The sequence below is a fragment of the Odontesthes bonariensis genome, chromosome 1, assembly GCF_027942865.1.
Source record: "Odontesthes bonariensis isolate fOdoBon6 chromosome 1, fOdoBon6.hap1, whole genome shotgun sequence".
Lineage (NCBI taxonomy): Eukaryota > Metazoa > Chordata > Actinopteri > Atheriniformes > Atherinopsidae > Odontesthes > Odontesthes bonariensis.
The window spans coordinates 35,206,341-35,226,231 of record NC_134506.1 but is presented as its reverse complement, the minus strand read 5'-3'; the positions used below and the strand labels follow the sequence as shown (position 1 = coordinate 35,226,231).

Sequence of the window (19,891 nt, the reverse complement as noted above, 5' to 3'; positions counted from 1 at the left end):
CAGATGCTCAAGCTACTCGATGCAGCTGTCCCCGGTTCGAGTCCCGGCGCTCTCTGCTCCATTTCCTGTCAAGCAACTTTCCAATGAAGGCCACTTGCGCCAAAAAAATCCTTTAAAAAAAAAAAAATAAATAAATTGTTACAAGTGCTTCTTATTTGAGTTTGTACATTTTAACTATTTTTAAACCTTTTGGCATTTTTACTAAAAGTACTTTGTCCAAAATTACTGGAGCTTTCGCAAACAATGACGCCCCCGCCCACAAAATGTCCATTGAGAGTACGAGGGAGGGAGATTCCATGCTTGTTTTAAGATGTGTGAAAGAGAAGGCTTCAATCGCTCAGTCTCTTATAAGCAACTTCTCTTTTCTGGTGTTTCCTAGTTTAGAAAGTGTAGCTTAGGGTGTTTAACAAATTAAATTTAGCCTTTAAATGTCTGTACAAAATAAAGGCGAGTAAGAAACCCGTCCTTTCTGAGGGGGAATGCTTAAATGTAGTTTACCATATGAGTCCAAAAAAAAAAAAAAGTTTAATTCCAGGCATGAATGTTGTCTGAGTCATCGCACAAGACTTCTAAAACTCCAGACAATCACATCACTCATAAAGAATGCGCTGGTATGTTTAGGCCTGCTGCTAGTTTCCACAGTGAATGCATACCATCTGCAATCAAAGCTTTCCAGAAGTGCCACACTGAGACGGGGATTGAGGCTCAGTGTAACCCGACAAGGTTTGACGTTTAACTCGGCAATTTGTTTAACCTCTCCTACGATCTCCCGCGGTGGACAATTTGGCCTACGACTACAACATGATGACGTTTGTGGACCTCTTAAATGAAAGAAGGGGGGTTGGGGGGGGGGGGAGTGAAGTGTGCCTGCTTAGTGCCGAACCCTTGTCTGAATCTTTTTTCGGTTCACTATCAGCTCCTCTGAGGCAGAGCTAAATTAGTCAGAGCTACGTCACGTCCCCAACAACACCACCACGGTAACTCGGACACACCATGTTGACTGCCATTTAGATAGTCACGCTTGTTTGATTTAATCAAACCTGCCTATTGTCTCTATGGACAGATACGAGGCCATTGTGGTGACGCGACCTCATCATGCCACACAAAAGCCGCCTCTGTGCAGAGACTGCACACAAACGCTGGCTGACAACATAGGGCCCGGGGATGAAAGGTCTCCTCAGTGTTTGGTGACAGTTATTACCCTCTCCACTGAAACCAAATACCTGTGGGCCCAGATAGCATTATCTTATGAGGCACACTGGGGGCCAGCCTGTAATCAGGGCCAGGGCCAGGGCCTTGATCAACTTTCTGCCCCAGATTTGATGCCGACCCCCCCCCCCCCCTCCTCCTCCTCTGTTTCCACACCACAAAGCCTTTAAAGAAATAGCTCATCATTCTGGGAAATCACTTAAGAGTCAGGTGATATATATATTTTTTTAAATCTTCCAAGGATGTCATAGTTCCCAAAAACTAAATAGAATCTATACAGGGTAACTTCTATTCCTTGAAATCAGCTGCAGTTCAGTCTCTGACAGGATCCTGATAGGTGACAGCTCAAAATGCCTAAAAATAATCAAATGTGACATTCTACAGGTAAATTACTGTGCTTCATCACAAGCCGGGGAGCATGATGGAGCTCAACGAAATGAAAGAGAAGAAAAATGGGATGAGGTGCAAAAGACATTGCAAAGCCGGCAGAAGACACTTTAAGAAGGGAAAGTGTCCGTTAGTCCCATTTTAGAGGTAAGAGGTTTAGCCAGCTTCACCGCAGGCCTGATCAGATTATTATTACCCTTACTGCAAGAGAGGCAGTGTCTTCTTATGTAACTGCTTCACAAAGGGATGATTTCGATAGCAAGAAAAACTGTGAAAGTGCCCTTGTGATCTGTGCTGGCACTGAGCAGCAAAGTGAAGCTCGGACGAGTTTGGTCAATCAGAAACTCTAAATCACCCCCAAATATGCACATGTTTGTGTGTGTTTACCCTCTGATAAACCCTTGACCTCTCTTGGGTCAGTCCGGTGAGTTTCACAACAACCAGTTGACACGTCGCTGTCAACCCACTCTCTGTTTCTTTGGAATTGATTGAAAAATAACCAGGGCGCAGAGAAACCTGAAACTTTAACCTGCGCAGTTCGTGTCGGGGACTGGATTTCCAGCGCGGAGTATGAGCTGCTGACATTCCCCCTCATTACAGGAAATTTAAGACTTTATGTTACTGGAGATAGGTCTTTACAATGTGAGCAAAAGTCTGCATATCTCAGCCTCTGTCTTAATTTTGTTTTTTCTTTTCACCCATCTCTTTCACCCTGGTCCAAATCATTCTCAATTTTAAGGCCACCCATTGAACAAGACCAATCACAGCTTCTGAATGGTCCCAATTTAAGCAAAAATTTATGGAAGAGAGGAGCAGAGAAAAACTGAAATCGTCTTTAATGAAACTAAATAAAGCATCAAAGACTCAAAAGAACAGATAATGTGAAAGAGGTGGCTCCTTTTCATCCACTGGAGGAACATTTGGGTTGCTCTAAAAGAAGGTGAATCTTTTTGTTGCTGAAATTAATTGAAATGAGTTAAGCCTTCATAATGGATCATTTCTCAAAGATGTCTTTCACAATGGCACGTAGTTTTATGTGCAAAGCAAAGGTGTGTGTGTGCGGAGATGAAGCATATCGCTTCCCAAAAGGAGAGACCGCTGACAACAATACAACAACATCAGGTTATAGGTGAGGTAGAGGTTGCTCGGTGCAAGGCAGTCCGACCTCACCTCAGCGAGTGGCATTAAAAAAATAAATACAACTTCAGTCAGTGGATACATGAAAACAGACCCACGGCTAAAGCGCTGCAACTCTGCTGCCGTTTTGACTCCATCACCTCTGACTATGGAGCAACTTTGAAAGCCTTTGTTCTCAGCAAACTAAACCACACACGAGGGCGTCAACGGAGACCTTACCCAAGGTTCATTTGATGACAACAGCAGTGCGCGGGCTCCTTTAGGTGCACATTAAATTCATTTTAAGTCCATCAGAAGGCAGGTGTGTTTACACCAGGCAGGTATCCTCGGTAGGCATGCGAGCTCTCGCCGCACTGATTACACCGAGCTAAATATGGCTTTGAGCTAACACAGGCTGATCAAAGCCCTGATGTCAGCAGAGAGAGGTGGAGCTTACAGGCCACGGGTCAGGTGTCTGCCCCTAACAACATTGTAGTTTGGACCACGCGTACATGCACACCACCTCCTTATTTATCTATGCAACGTTTAATTATTGGAGAGCTCTGAGATGCGTAGCATTTTGTATTGATCCTCGTATCTGTCCCCTGTTATAGTAACAGTACACTACACTGATTCCATCTGCCCAGTGCAGTTTTAGTTATCAGGTTCCTTTCAGGTGCCAGAAACACATCAATTGTAGTCCAGGCTTTACCTCTTGTTACTCATCTCTATCATCATTCATGACGCACCGATGCATAATGTTTGCCAAGGCGGAAATATAACACTCGTCCACTCATCCAGAGAAACTAAACTCTGTGTTAGGGCAAGTGAAAGGTCATACAGCTCTGTGGTATTAAGGTGTAAACAAATGCAGTGCCTTTATTTAATTCTACATACGGAACTCTGTGAAGCTTTGTTCAAAGAAAGTCTTCCGGTGTCAGACTGAGATCACAGCTTATGGGCCAGTAAAAGCCAACTGCTGTTACAGACTGGGGAGCACAGCGCATTGAATTGATCGAGCAATGTTTCTCAATTTTTGTGTCAAATATTCTTCCAAAGACTACCAATTTTTTTTTACCTAGTTCCATGTTAAAAACAAATTTTAAAAAGCCAATAAAAACTAAAAGTAAATAAACAAAAAAGACAAAAAAAACCCAACACTAGATGTTACTGAAAACAATAAAGGAAATTTGTAAAGAGTTGGTCGAAAAAGAGGAGATGAGAGAAAGATTATATCCGCTGTACAGCATTATCGTTGTTGTAAAACTTATTCATGAGCGCTGACAGTCTCAGTTATGCACACAGCAGTTACTGGTCACTATACATGTTTTTAAAGTTTCAACTTAACAAGTTTAATTCTAAACTTTAGGCTGTAAGTGCTTACAAACATACTTTCCAGCACGTAGTATTCAAATCAGATGAAAGCTGATGTGGCTGACATCAGTAACGGTTTTGGTCTGTGCAAACGGAACCAAAATACCACTTTCTCTCTTTTAAAAGCATCGAATAGATTAAACTACAAATAAACATAAAAGTCTTACTCACTCATCGTAGAACAGTTCTGTATGGATATTTTTGACAAAAACACCACACCCAACCCTGTAATTTTAGTGAGTCACTAATCAAAGATACAAGTTGATACTTATCATTTCATTTTGGTTCTACAGTGAACAAGAAAAAAAAACAAAACAAACGGCGTCTAATTTTCACAGAACTGCCATTTTAAACTGTTCAATCATCCCAGGCAGATAAAGGCTTTACAGACACTTGAATGCCCACATTGATGATCTTGAAAATACGGCACCTCTCCTTGCACAAATTGCTGCAGCTGTAGCGTTTTGTATGCTGGTGAATTGTAAGAGTTTAAAAGGGCCTCGTCTCTTATTTCTGGCAAGCAGATCTGCACTCAACCATTTCTGACCAGGCAAAGCAGACTGAATGGAGCAAAGAACTTAGAAAGCACTGTTAAATAGCATAATATTGGCAGTTATATCAGCAGTAAAAGTGCAACAATTAACATATTTTAAAATTAACATGTACGAGTGCACTGGCAGGAAATTAATCTGATCTGAGGTTGATAATTGATTAATTTAGTCCACTAATAAAGTAATTTTTAAAGTAAAGAGGTCAAAAAGCTAACTGATCTAGGATATGAGATTTTTTTTCCCCAACAAAAATACCCTTTCAGATGTTTTCCTGACAGATCGGACAAAACCATTTATTGGTGTTCACTCCTTACCTTCTTGTAAGGTTTTTATACGGTTTTAGAATTTATTTCACAGAATTTCTTCTCGACTATATTTGCTTTCAAACAGGGGGGACAGATGCTGGCACTCTCACAGCCTCCTGGCACAACCGACAAAAACACTAATCTTAACTCAGGCCTTAATCTTAACCCGGTCACATAGGACATCGGTGCGTCACACTGTCTTGTGAGGGCAGTCTTTTTACTTCACTGTGACACCATTTAGGTTCAAAGTCCTGCAATAATAATACAACAATACAGCTGATCTAGAGAGGCTGGAATTAACAAAGACACACATCCACCTGAAACATTCATGTGAAAAAGAAAGCATACCCTCTTTCAATTCAACCTCAACCCAACACAACCTCAGGATAAGTGTGACATATTACACTGTGTTATTATTTTGCTCCACTCCTCTTTGCAATGTTGCTTCAGTTCAGCGAGGTTTACGGGCATTAGTTTATGCTCAGCTCTCCTAAGGTTGTATCACAGCAATTTGAATCAGGGTGAGGTCTGGATTTTGACAGGGTCATTGCAACACTTTGATTCTTTTCTTTTTCATTTGTTCTGTTGGAGATTGGCTGCTGTGTTTGGGATCATTGTCCCTTTGTATGACCCAGTTTGAACTGAGCTTTAGCTGTCAGACAGATGGCCTCATGTTTGACTCTAGAATACTTACTGAACTTAGAGTCCATGGTGGACTCAATGACTGCAGGGTGCCCAGGTCCTGTAGCCACAAAACAAGCCCAAATCATCAGCCTTTCACCACCGTCCTTGACAGCTGGTATGAGGCGTTTGTGCCGACATGCTGTATTTGGTTTTCTCCAAACATGCTGATGTGCATTATGACCAAACATCTCCACTTTGTTCTGTTCAAAGGACATTGTTCCAGAAGTCTTGTGGTTTGTTCAGATGTAACTTAACAAACCTAAGCTTTGCTGTCATATTTGTTTTTAGAGAGAGGAGGCAACCCTTGCAAACAAGCCATACTTGCTCAGTCTTTTTCTAACTCTATCATGAACTTTGTCATTCAACAAGCTAACGGAGGCCTGTAGAGTCTGTGATGTAGCTCTTGTTTTTTTTTGGTTTTTTGTAGTTTCTCTGAACATTGTACCGTCTGACCTTTGGGTGAACTTGTTGGATCGTCCTCTCCTGGGAAGTCTGACAGCTGAGTTGAATGTTTTCCACTTGTCAATACATTTTCTCATTGTAGAATGATGGACTCCAAAGTATGGAGATGGCTATGAAACCCTTCCAAGATTATGGGCGGCAGCAAATGCTTTTCTAAGATTGTTGCTGATGTCTTTCCTCCTCGGCATTGTCTTAACGCACACATGCTCCACACATGCTCCAGACCAGCAAACTGACAAAATCTCTGTTTTTATAAAGGTTCTCAAACCTGCTGACGATTTGATTAGCAGCTTTAACTTGAACTTACCCCCTTTATAGAGCAAAGAGGCTCTACATAGTATTTCTCATGCTGCCTCTGTATTTTGTCTCTTTTTGTAAAATAAATAACAAGGCGTTGTTATACGACAGGTGCTGCTGTTCATGTCAGGCTGTTTTAATCTCATTTTAAGACTTAATTTAAGGCTTCGAACCCTTAGAAATGAAAGGCAGGGTTCTAGCTAGCGCAAACTTGCGTCACGGCCCGCTACGCTATAATTTTGGACCGCTACGTTTATTTTTGGACCGCTACGCTTATTGTCAATACACCGTAACGGCATTTTGTCTGTATTTATTTGTACAATAACGCCAGATCAATGCCATTTTCACCTTTCTGTCAAACTTGACACATTTTTCACGATGGCAGCCAAGAAAGGTTGCGCTGCCTGTCAGTACAACCGCAGACGAAACTGTAGCTCCAGGCAGAGGCACTCCGCGTCCGCGGCTCCTAGAATCTCTGGTAAGAGTGCTCCGTAGCCATGGTTACTCACACACGCAGAAGCGCACAAGTAAGGGGATTCGGCAGAAATCATGGTAGAATAGCTGTAGCCTATTTTAACCCGTCCCTATTTGAAGTAAGCAAAAACGGTCAAGGTTGCTGTGCTTTTTCAAAGCTTCTTACATACAATATGTGATGAGCTGATCAGGTTATCATTTAAGCTGAACGTGCAGTTGACTTGGCGCTCGAGAAAAGAACAGAAAACAGTCCTCTCCACGAAAGATGATGGAATAAAGCAACCACAAATGCTCTGTCTCTTTCTCTGTCCTACTTGTTGTCATACCTAGGCTTTACCTTACTGTTTTTACCTCTGTCATGGACGTTATGTTTTTGGTCGCGTTGGTTTGTCTGTCTGTCTGTTTGTTTGTCTGTCATCAGGATAACTGAAAAGTGTGTAACTTTAATAAACATTTTTTTTTAATCTCTATTCCTGGTTATGTCTAAGTTTTAATGTCTTCTGACAAGGTCCGTTATGAAGGTAACACACTGCCAACAGCAAAGATGGGAACATCTCCCATTAAGACTTTATTGTTTTCAAAGTACAATTTCTCCCTTTGGGTACCCCTAAAATGGCCAATTTTGACCTTAACCCCTTAACCCCCCCTTCCGCACCGTCCCCCCCAGGCTTGGTCGCTTCGCTCCCTCGCCTACACCACTACGCTATAATTTCATCCTAGCTAGAACCCTGAAAGGGGGCGTACTTACTTTTTCACATCACTTTAAACGCAGTGAGAGACACAGATGTACCTAAGCTTTCAGCATTTTTGCATGTGTGACATGTTCATACAGTCAGAGTTAAAAAGTACAAACACTTTAGTGTTTGACTGACTGCTCGAGTCAGCATAATCAAGCTGTATGAAAACAGTAGAATGTATTGACGTGCAAGAACTGCTTCTGCTTTCATAGGTCACAGGACGCCACTTCTCCTGAAGCACATGTTGAAGCCAGAGAGTTGTCAATGCACAACATAAACTTCAAGAAAGCAAATTGCCATACCAGAAGTGGCAACGCCAGTATGTCTTTATCACCCGCAGGCAAAGTCAAAATTAACAACACAGTCTGCTTAATATTTCTCAAGACAAAAGAAACACTACTTCAGCACGAAAGGTCTGACCACGCTGTGGTGATGGCTGCTGTTGTGGAACAATACGAGTGTCTGCTGTTTGGCGTCCTGAGAGGATTCCAGTGATTCCCATCTGAACAGAAAACTAAGTCTGGGCTTTATGGTGAATATCAGCAGGGAATTCAGGAGTCATCCACCCAGGCATACCAAAACCTATCCATAAGACAGCGTTACTTGATGAACTAGTACCTGTAAGACTTGCTCTAATGCTTCTATTCTATAGTAAATACGGGGTAATTACAAGGCCGACACGGTGCGTATCCTCCATCATCATTAAATTAGGGGGTTTGTGAAGATGAGAAATTGGCTGGGTTCAGCTTGGAGCCAGCAGAATCCTCATGGAAATTTACAGTCCTCAAAATGGGAGGCCAACTCCTCTTTCATTTGTCTCTTGAACTGGAGATAAATACATATTTCTGTCTTGGACGGCCTCAACAGTAAGCCTGCATTTTGCCAGGAGAAACATAAAGAGCAAACAAAAGATTATTAGTTTGCTCTCTTGATGCTTCAGTCCTGTAAATAAAAAACATAACTGCTGATGTATGTGTTTACAGGTCTTCGGTGTGTTGCCATATTATCAGCTGCAGCGCGACCAAGCGCTGGATCTCAGCACTCTGACACTATGGTTAATGGCATCGGCTGAAATAACAGGGTGCCTCATTTTAGAAAGAGTGATTTAAAACTGCTTCAACTTCATCCAACAGCTTACAACTTCCCTGAACTAAACTTTCACATTTAAAGGATTACTTCCCATTAAATCACACAGGAAAGTTTTTTTTTGAGGTCTGTACATGAGCAGGGTCTTTGTGGAACCTTCTTGTACAGAGGACAGCCAAAGAGCATATAGCCATGTCACTGAAAGTCAACTTCTCCCCACAAGAATGGATCACAGTTAACTGAGAGAAACTTCCCTTTGACACGTAATAGTTCAAATTTGGCTATCACAGTAACTGAAGTGATACTGGAAAAACTTGGCACGCCCACCATGTAATAAGTTTAAGAATGGAACCGTTTCCTCCTTTTACTGTGTCATATTTCACACTGTGTACTTCTTCATGTTTTTGGCCACTGACTCAGGCTTACAGGCCAATACATCAGCAATCTATCTCTGTCAGATTCTGCTATTTTGCAACTTGTTTTAATTAAAAAACTACTTTAAAACTGGAGCTCATTTGAGATTAAACGTTTACATGAGATAGGACCCGAGATCTGTCATTTAAAGAACAGAGAATCAATTATCTGTTCAGTGTTGATGATAAGGCTGCAGATCATCTTAAAATACCCTCGAAATATGTTACACACTTTGTTTCTGATCTTCTTTATGGTATCTGGCTGACTCAGTGTGCGCAGACCACATATCAGACACACACCATTGGTTTACCATCACGTTCTAGCAGAGCAGGACAAAGTCCAAGACACCGTGGACGTGCAGAAGATGAGGTTCGTGTTTTAAACTTCAGAGCAAACCTACGGGGAGCCAGAGGGCGGCCATGTTAATGTGCCTGGTCCTTTTGAACGTGTTTAAGTGGATGAGGTCAAGCGGGTGTAAATGAATTAGCCTAGCAGGCAACTGTTTTCCCTTACAAGTGGGCAGACCTTCTTGCAAGCATTAATAATAAATGATAATGTGATATTAAATCTTGCAGCTGGACATCCACATGAAGGGTTCTGAAGTGTGTTTGTGCTTCCTATTAGGGACTTATTATGATCTTGGAGTGTTTAATCAAGGTCTTATTAGGATAAAGTCATTGTAATCACCCCAATGTAAACTGTTGAAGCTGGGCAATTTCAGTGATCATCAGTGGATCTATCATTACAGTTGTAAAAAGTAATTTCATGTCACATTATGAATTTTTATGACTGATTGATCTCGCAGAGCCATTCAGTTCCTCTCGAATGACTTGGTAAACACAGTTTAGTATCAACTTTGGAGTATTTGTCCATATCTTTTTTTTATATATATATATTTTCTATATCTCGTTTAATAATGTATCTTAAGTCCCATAAACAACGTTTTAATGGCCTGAACATTTAGTACAAACAAGAATGTTTGGAGAGATGAAAGCATAACTGTATTTTTCCCCCCTCTTTTGTGCATTTTAAAGGACGACTATGTTCTTCCTCGCTGCCTTCGAGCTCACAGAAACGTGAGAAGTACCCACACAGGCCCAGCAGGACAGGCTCTGAGCCTGAGCGAGGATGTCATGGCTACCGAGCAACAAGTTAAAACCCAGCGCTCAGCAGCCATTTAGAAACTTCTCACAATGTGAAACACCGGGGCCGTGTACACAAAGCTACACCGGGCTCCGTTCAAACCGCACACATAAAGCAGGAAACATTGGAAAACACTCCTCTTACCTCAGGCAGCTGAAAGCTCAGTGTGAAGAGGCAGCAGCCTTTGAACGCATAATAATCCTCCCAGTATGAGCCTGCAGTGTTTGGAGCTGAGTCGAGTTGTCCTCTTTGAAAGGTTTCTACTGTAAAGTGAAGTAAATAGTCGGCAGTTTTCCTTCCAATGTCGTCCCGCTGAAGAACAGGAGGACTCGCTGACTTTCTGAACAGTTGTTAGTGTTTCCCAGGACAACTCAATGGGAGGAGTCTGCACGCGGACTGTTGTGGGAGCTCCTGCGGTCCCTTCTCAGAGTTCAGTTTCAGACAAGAAGAAGTTATTTTTACAGTAGTGAGGTTCGTCTAATCAACTTAAGGTTGTTTTAAGAAAATAAAAATATAAAAAAATGTGTAGGCAACTTAAAGTGAAAGATTATGAAACTGTCCTGGGCAACGTGAAAAGTAACGCCGTCGTTCCCTGGAGTCACGGTTCGGCAAGCAAAACGTTATTAACATCCTTTGCGTGTTTTTCACAATTAAACCACTTCAATTAGGGGGTTACATGCGAATCCGACTGTTCAGGGTCCATAACTCCAATTTCTTGACTTGTTATTTCTTCCCCTTTGTTATTTGCGTAGATTTTGAAACTGGCGTGTGTAAATATGCCAACATTTTGAAGTGTAAGCAACTTAAGTGTGGTTTTGTGGCAAAGCTTTTTATGTGTGCGCGTGTTAATGGATGATAAAGCGTGTCTGTGTGTGCTGGGAACAAAATATCAACCAAACTGCATTTCTCACCATCTCCGACTGCTTAAGCGTTTTGATTTGGGCTCTTATTCTGAAGGCAAGGCTCGAGGCCACAAAAATCTTGCCACCAACTGCTCCATAGTTGACAGATATCGTACTTCAGAGAACAAATGGGGAAGAAAAAGTGGACACAAGGTTGCAAAGTTGTTGCACATTTTGTTCAGGTTTTTTTTTCTTTTTCTGTCAAGGCTTCACTGACCTTTAATGACCTGTATCTACTGTACATATTCAGTCTGGCATCACAATGTAGCACCAACCGAGCAGTTTCCACCAGCTCTGCACATTTCTTTGTAACACCACTGTCACTGATAGCTGCTATAGTCAGTCCTCCTATTAATCACTTCTGGAAACAGTGCTATGCTTTATTGTCACAACAAGATTTACTCTTCAGCACACTTTGTCAGTGGTAATATCACTGAACACTGTAGCGTACTGGCAAGACATACAATATGAAGAGTCCCTCTGATTACAAATTCAATCATACAGTATAAATCTATGCTGCACTCTTTTATTTGTTGGTCGTTTATAATTATGTGTGTTCATGCTTCTGAGCCTTCGGAGTCATCAGAGGTGGAAACTGTAACCACTCATCTTTAAAGCGTGACTCACACATGCTTGTATTGGCCAGTGGTGCAAACACTTGTGGGTGTTTGTAATGGCGCTATAAGGAGCATTCACTGCTGTCTCATCATGACTGCATGCAACGCCTAAGCAGAGTGAAGACAAACCTTGTGGCTTAAACTGCCATCTGCTGGCACAGAAAGCCTCCCACAATGGTATCTGTGAGCAGGGACACATTTTGTAATGCATGATGATCTAACAACGCTGTCTGACGTTAGTCGGAAAAGCAGGACTAAGCAGGACACTGCCCCACCTTGAGCAAAAAAAAAAACACGCTGACACCAGCTCTTAGATGCTTGTTTCTTCTCCGCAACCCATGAAATTCGATTCACATGTCATCCTTAAGCAGGAAGAAACTGTACAAGGACAAGACCTTGTGTGCTTGTTGTACATCCATCTGTTAAAGATACAGTGTTTACAATACCTTTACATCATTTTTCTATGCATAAATGTATGTTTGAGTGTAAAGCAGCGCCGACTCATTTAATGGTCAACTATAAATAAATAACTGCATGCTTTTCATCCATTTATTTGCATAAACTAAAATGAATTTTCAGCTTGTAAATAGCATGACATTTTGGTAATGGATCAAATGAACAGGTGTGTTTGAAATAAAGCATTTTGGAATCTTTCCGGATGTTTTTTCGGGGGCTTTAATCAAACTGAGCTGTCATTATGCAATTACTGCTTGAACAAAAAAAACATTCAGCGGTTTTCAGCTGAGCCTTGCGAGCTCACACTTCCGGATGAAATCCCTGTTGCTGATGTCACAGTGATCCCTGGGGAGATAAACAAGGAAACTAGATTACTGCATATCTTTTTTATAAAACAAAAAGCCAGTACTGTGCTTTTTTAACCCATATAAGAGCTTTAGTTCACAGCTCAGAATCTGTTTCACTCTGTTCTCTGCTCAGGTTATCTGCTGCTGTGGACCACATCTGTGACTAAAGCATCGCTGATGAACTACACAACTCTGCTGCTTTTCTTAAGCAAATGTCCTTTGGAGGTGAAAATAACAATAAATACCCAGTGTTCTCCAGTGGGGAGTATTTGGCTCTGTACTGACCTTCAGACATGGAGGACTTACATTTGGTGCGATGGACAGAAGGTTATGAAATAAAGATGAGAACCTTTTTTTATTATTGTTTGTTTTGGACACCACGAGGTCTCACTTCACCATTTTTGTGTCTGCACAAACATAAAACTGAGGATTTTAAAAAGCATAAACAGTTTGCTCTCAACGACTGACTAAATTGCAGAAATTTTTACAACTAAATCTGAGAGAGAAGGGATTTTCATGGCAACTTGAGCGAGTGAAGTTACAAAAAATATTAAACAATCTGTAATTTTGTCCTTAAAGCTCACCTTTCTGAAACAACAGCTTGCATCTGCCACAAACACACCAGGTGTACTGTTTCTGTCTTTGCATATGAAACCGAAGCACAGAGAGGTTGTTTTGGAGGCCTGGCCTTCCACCCATCACGAGCATCTGAGCTCTGAGATTTGGCTCCCTCCTCTGTAACCAGCCGAGGGTTAGATAAATGGCAGGTGGTTCTGAAAAGGGTCCCCATTCACCACCATGCTGAGCTGCACTTAGACACATTATTGCAGTCTGGAGGAGGAGTAGAGGGATTTGGGGGGGAAATGATGAAGCAGGGCGGTCTGCTGACTGCCAGAACATAAGCGAAACGGGATAACAAGCAAGACACAAAGAAGTACATAGCTGCCTTTGTGTGGCGATAAAAGGAGGTTTTGTAAGTTGGAGGCCTTGGATTGAAGAGGATGGAAGAGATAGTACTGAGAAACTCCCCACCCAGGGTTAACACTTGGATGGAGAGACAAAAACATACAAGCTGCAAGAGGAGAGAGGGGGTAGGGGAAAGATACTATGAGCGAGAGGCATATCATTTGGTTGAAGTACTTGTAGAATCCACTGTCTCGTAGTTCAGTGGAAAGCTTCTTATACTTAGTGGCACTGTTCGCGTTTTTTCCCACTCAGCTCAGGTGGTGATGATTTTGTTGTTCTTCTAAGCTGCGCTGGGTAAATTTTGCAGTCCAAACAGCATCGGTGGGAAACATAAAGGCGTTTCAACTTCATTTGCTAAATTATGTATGATTTGTCATTCAGCTGCAAGCTAATTCTGACACTTCTGAAATTAATTCAAAACAATTTTGTTGAATTGGATATTTACTCCTTGAAGCTTTGGTTATTTGACGAATTCATAACAATGACCATGCTGAACAAAGAAGTAGAGTTACATAGTCAAAAGATGATTCCCTCAAGATAAGGAATACTCAGATGACTCTGCTGTGGGGTGTAACAGTGATGAACAGAAGGCTGAGAACAAGGAACTGATTGACCCTTTTGCAGCATTGTTTGGGAACAATCAAAATCATTGTGGATTTTGGGAGTAGGAATAAGCCTACTACACTTTTTGAATAAACACTATTTCCATCCTGAGAGAAGAGGTGGAAGGGGTGGACAACTACAGATGCCTGAGAGTTTACCTGGATAACAGAGTGCACCTGATATGGAACATGAGGCTGTCTAGAAGAAAGGGCAGAGTAGACAGTACTCTTTGAATATTAGCAGCAAGCTGTTGCATAACTTCTAAAAGTCTGTGTTGGAGAGTGCAATCTTTGTGGTCAAATGTTGTTGCAGCGGCACCAGAGCCAGTGACTCAAAGAAGCTTAAACTGACAAAGAAGACTGGCTCTGTTCTAGAGACTGCTCTGGGGCCCCTGGAGCTGATTGTGCAAAGAATAATGCTGCGCAAGTTGATGGAAATAATGAACAACACAAGCCAGCCTCTATACAACATAGTGATTAAACAAAGGAGTGTCTTCAGCTTCAGACAGAGGCTCCTTCAGTCCCGCTACAACAATGAGCAGTAATGGAGATTATTTCAGTCCACAGCAATATCCCTGAATTGATATTTTATATTGTAACTATATATTTTATTAGGGATAATAATCTTTCAATTCAGTTCAATTAGATTTCAACAAGTCCAGCAGCTCCCCTGGAGAGCTTAAAATCTTCAACAATCTTCCATGGTTCAATAGTCGTCTCTCCCCCTGTGTCAGCCCTGAGAATAGACCCTGCATTTGGACAGCAGACTTGTCAAGGATGCACCTCACCTCTCACACAGTGTCAGGTTTAATAGGCATTTTTGACGATACTTTAAAGGATAAAGCTTGTATAGCACATAGATGGATTTTTTTTAGGGCATTTTAGGGAATAGGTTTTATCACCACATCAGCCTGAAAGTTATTGTAGGATCAAATGTTTAGTGTTGATTTTCTTAACGAAAAATGGCATTGGTTGTGCGTGCCTGAAGCATTATCCAATCTCTACAGGCCAATATCTCCATGTGTAGATAAAGAATCTGTAGGAAAAGAATATATATACAGGCACAGGAAGCTTTCTGTTTCTTTCTGTTTATAGTGCCACTCGCAGTGACAAGTTACATTTGAGCAGGCTTTGCTTGTATGCAGGGAAACTCTTTAGTTGGGACAATAAAATGTGGAATGTGCTTGACTAAGATTGAATATCAAAACCATCTGCTGTTGCCTGTTAGCTTTTCCGTTGGCTTTTAAAAAGTTAATACATTCAGTAACGGCTCAGATAACCTTAGATTGATTACAATATACAGTTTGATTACATTTCCTCTTGAAAGTGCCCTTCAATAGCCATAGCGATTATGTTGGGAGCAAAGGAAGGTGAGGTGGTTATTATATCCAATTTGGATTGGCCACGCACTTCAACTGGTTGAGAAGACAAGACAGTGGCACAAATACAAAACAAAAGCAGCAGAGACGGTGTTAACGGGGTGTGATTAATTGTATCTTAAACATGTAAACCTAACCCCGTATTTCTATTATCTAAACCTCACCAATCATGAGAGCTAGCAAATAGAACATTTGAAACAGCTTGATGAATGCCATCAGCCAACCCCTCCTACCTCCTTAAAAGTGTCATGGATGTTTAAAGTGTCCAAGAAGAATTTTGTTTCACATAATGCAAAATGTAGAGGTGCCAGGACTCAAAAATACAACTTTGTAGATGTAATAACTTCAGATGTAACTACTTTGGAGCTTTCAATTTGTTGTCATAGTGCAATTTTTTTAAGCTTTGATCATGAAAATGCTATGTTTAGTGCCATGGACCAGTAAAGCTATTATATGCTTTAGAGTGACCTCTCAACTTTTCAACAGGAACGCACATTTAAAATATCATGGCTCTTTCAGACCAAGCATTAGCAGGGCCTGTTGTTGGGTTCAACACATTGTTCCAGCACATTGAAGGTCCCGGATTGTAAGCAGTACATACTCTTTATTACTAACAAGGAAGATGCATCAGTATCAAGCTAAAAATAAATAAACAAAAGGAGAAAAAACATACCAGATTTGCACCAGCCCTGCAAATGAGAAAGAGTGTTCAAGCACTGGTCTGAAAGAGCTTCAATACTCATGTCTCTTTTGTGTCTTTGCTTACTACTAACAGCTTCTTTTTTTGCTGTAGCACATAAATGCAAGGCTGTGCTCACTATCTTTTCAGTAACTTTATCAGTATATAATTTAATGCTGGGCAATTCGCAAAAAGCAGGTTAGCAGTGCTCTGTGGCTGATGGAGCATGATGAAGGTAGATGATTTAACTGTGACACTGCAGGTCGTAAAACCAAAACACACGGTAAAAGCTGGCAAAACACTGTCTAGCTGAGGGAAATTGCACATCCGGGTGATAATTAACTGTGGGTTTATCACTATGAATTATCCATCACACATTATATATAGTCATTGCATCCACTGGTAATGTTAAGGTATTAATTAGTGCAGCTTTAATTAACTGAAAGTCTATAAATGTCTCTATGTGAAGATGTGACTTGAATCTTAAAAAAATCATCACAACAAAAGATGCCCTGACGGTTGTTTTTTTTTTAAGTATCTGATCAGGTGTTACTTTAGCAAAGTCTACACATGCTCAGCTTAAAATGCTCTGACACCATAAAGATCAAATAGAGCTCCAAAAGCTTCCTCTGGGCTGAAGCTGTCTGTTTTCTTGGCAGCACAGTTCACTCAGCTGCCATCCACCATTTGTTCTTGCACAGCTTTTTTACATGCTTACCATACAGGTACAACAATTCTCAGGGTATTTCGCACCAATTTTCTGCAACTGTCAACTTTAAATTGACTCTGGATGTGTGATTTTTCACACAGTTCCTCATTTTCTCCGTCTCGGTGTGTAAAAATGTCTTGAAGCATCGAAGTGTAGCTCAGAATTATCATGATTCTGTGTTGTGTAATTGCACAGATAACAACACCCATCACGCAGCTGCCATTCAGTCCACAGTCATCATGAGTGCTCCTGCTGAAGGATAAATCCGGCGAAAGTCTTGTTCTTTTTTGTGTCAAAAAATTCCTAAACAAACACCAATTTATCTTTCCTTTGTAGTCTGACATAAATTCTGATGTCATATTTCATACAGTGGGTACAGAAAAGTCACTGTCTCGATGACATGAATCAATAATGCGTTTGTCATTAAAGGCAGTGAAGAGATTATAGTCCCAGACATGTCCACACGATGTCAGTGTACGTGCTCCTGCAGTCAAGCAAGTCCCAAGTTGATCCCATCAGCTGGGATTTACCGTCTGGAGTCTAAACACACCACAGTACAAATCACCGTCACATAAACTCAGTGTGTGTGTGTGTGTGTGTGTGTGTGTGTGTGTGCGCGCACGCACAATCCACCAATCATAATGGCTGCAAAATAACTTTATCAGAGTTTTTTTAGACCCAGGAATTGAAGAGCTCAAGTGCTTTTCAGTGCTTCAAAACCTAGATTGAATGTTGCCCACACATTTGGCAGTTTGCCTGTTTTTGGATGCAAGTTTGCCAACCTTTTAGCTTTTTGTCCAAGTATGTCTCCTTACAAGTGTCTATGCCCGCAGGTTTGGATGCACGCCAGGGAGTCGGTCAGGTGACTTAAGCCAACTTGATGTGTCCAACCAGATGAGAGGGATTTGGGGGAGGTCGGACCCATGTCATCTCCCACCCACCTCAACATCCCACCTTCATTCACTAAAGCCCAGCAGATTAACTCCCTCAGATCCCTCCTCTTTAATTAGGGGCCAACAGGAGGCGTGGAGGCACAGTGACTCCATGCTAAGAACTCAAAAGAAGCACGGCTGAGTAAATAAACAGAGAGGGCCCGATTTAAATTTCATCAGAACATTTGTATGCAAAGACACTCGTCAAGAAGTGTTTAACATATCTTTTAAAACAATGTTTATTTAGTTTAGGAGAGAAATATCCCACATTTCATATATTACAATTACTGCAGAAAAGAACATAGAAAGAAGTTAATTGGATTATCTTTTTTTTACTATCACTTGAGAGATTTTTAACGCCCAGGCATAGGAGCAACAGATGGACAAGAACAAAAAAGAAAATAAGTTACAACAAAACTTCCAGAATGAAACTGCTTTAGGCTCGAGATCCAAAATTATGCAGAGCATCTTTTCTAAGCGATGTAACACTCACTCTATCAAGGTAAAGGCAGCAGAGGACAAGTGGCACAAAACAGCGCTGCAGCAGAGTTTTATTCTGCCTTGTTATCTTCAAGTTATATAGAATATGAGATACTTAATAAGATGAAACTGCATAATTGAAAAGACAATGGAATCGAAACCCAGAGGGGCTTAAAAACTATAGATATAGACATAGATTAATCTGACTCAAAGCAAACTGCTAACATTGTCAAGTATTCATGAGTCAAAAACCTCCTTAACCAAAGTCTTTGAAATCCATAGGAGGAAAATGAGAACGGCACGCTGAGATCTTGTTCTCCACAAAGGCTTTTATCAATGCTGTATTTTGCAGTTTTAACAAAAGTGAGTCTGACTTCTATCAAAATTTAATGAGCTTGATCTCGGGAGTTTTTATACAGTCTTGTTGATAACCAGGAAGACAAACAATGAAACAGCCCTGACTGAAGAGACTTTTGCCCCACTGGAGGAATGATAAAGCTAAGTAGCAGAGTTCAAGTTAGGCTTGGAATGAAGACAGTTTGGGGTGTGCTTTTATCACTCTTTCCCAGAATCCTCCCTCTGGAAGTTATTAATTTCCTGACTGTTTGCACGAGACATCTCTGTATTGCATTGCAAGGATTGCCCCTCCTCCTAGGGCAGGCCTATAGCAGGCACCATCAACTGTAATCCCAGCGTGCTTGCCAGAGGACAGAGCTCTGCAAATGGAGGACAGAGAGGAAGGGAGAATGGAGCACAAACACTCCTTTTCACCATAGAATTATTCAAATCTACACGATGCAGCAAGATGGAGCCTTCCAAAGAGGTATCCAACTTTGATACAATACTGTAGCATTAACACTGGCAAGACACAGGGAAGTGAAACAGGATTATTTGGCTGCACTGGTTTAAAAATGTCATGATGGGAATGTAGAACTACAGTGTGGGATTTGTGGACACCATCCCTACCATGGATGGGTAGAGGGAATTACAGGCGGGGTTTGAAGGAGTGGTTAAATGGAGACTGGTGAAGACCGAGAGTACGGGGGCTAAATTTAGCCAATGGCTCTGCTGGGGTGGAGCTAATCCTCTTTGCGTTCGAATTATCTGGCCTTCGGATTAGAGAGCTTTTCCTCTGTGCAAGACATCTACTCTCTAAAATGATGCCCCACAGCGGGTTGTACCATGTCCTCAGGTGGGGGTGGCAGAACTTGTAGCTGACAGCTGACAGCTGAAATAAAAAAAGACTGCATTTGTACTAAAAGGATACCCTATTAGGTTTATAGTGTTGAATAGGGACTTACATGGCAGACAATCTGAACATTCTAGCTTTGGAAACCATACCTAAAACAAGTTAGATAAAAATTGATTTAAGTTTAAGTGATTACTGGAACCCTCCATGATCTGTATTTCTAAAACAAATCCATCCATCCAGTCTAAACATGCAAATAAGTCTGCAGTCAAATAAAAAGTGTTTGCAGACAATAAGCTGTTGCATTTGGTTGATTGAGGGGAAACATGTGCAAAACAAAAGAGCTTCCAGTTGACGCAATGGATGTGGATAATGGATATTATAAAATTCCTTC

At 41.2% G+C, this 19,891-nt stretch overlaps 1 protein-coding gene across 8 annotated transcripts in view; it reads right to left on the bottom strand.

Annotated features, from left to right (window-relative positions):
- akap13 (A-kinase anchoring protein 13) overlaps positions 1–10,836 on the bottom strand; it is a 107,283-nt gene extending 96,447 nt beyond the window's left edge. For all 8 annotated transcript variants that reach the window (XM_075465562.1, XM_075465524.1, XM_075465534.1 and 5 more), the window contains exon 1: positions 10,384–10,836. The gene's annotated coding sequence lies outside the window, so the exon portion shown is untranslated. The remainder of the gene's footprint in view (positions 1–10,383) is intronic.
- Between the last annotated feature and the right edge of the window lie 9,055 nt (positions 10,837–19,891).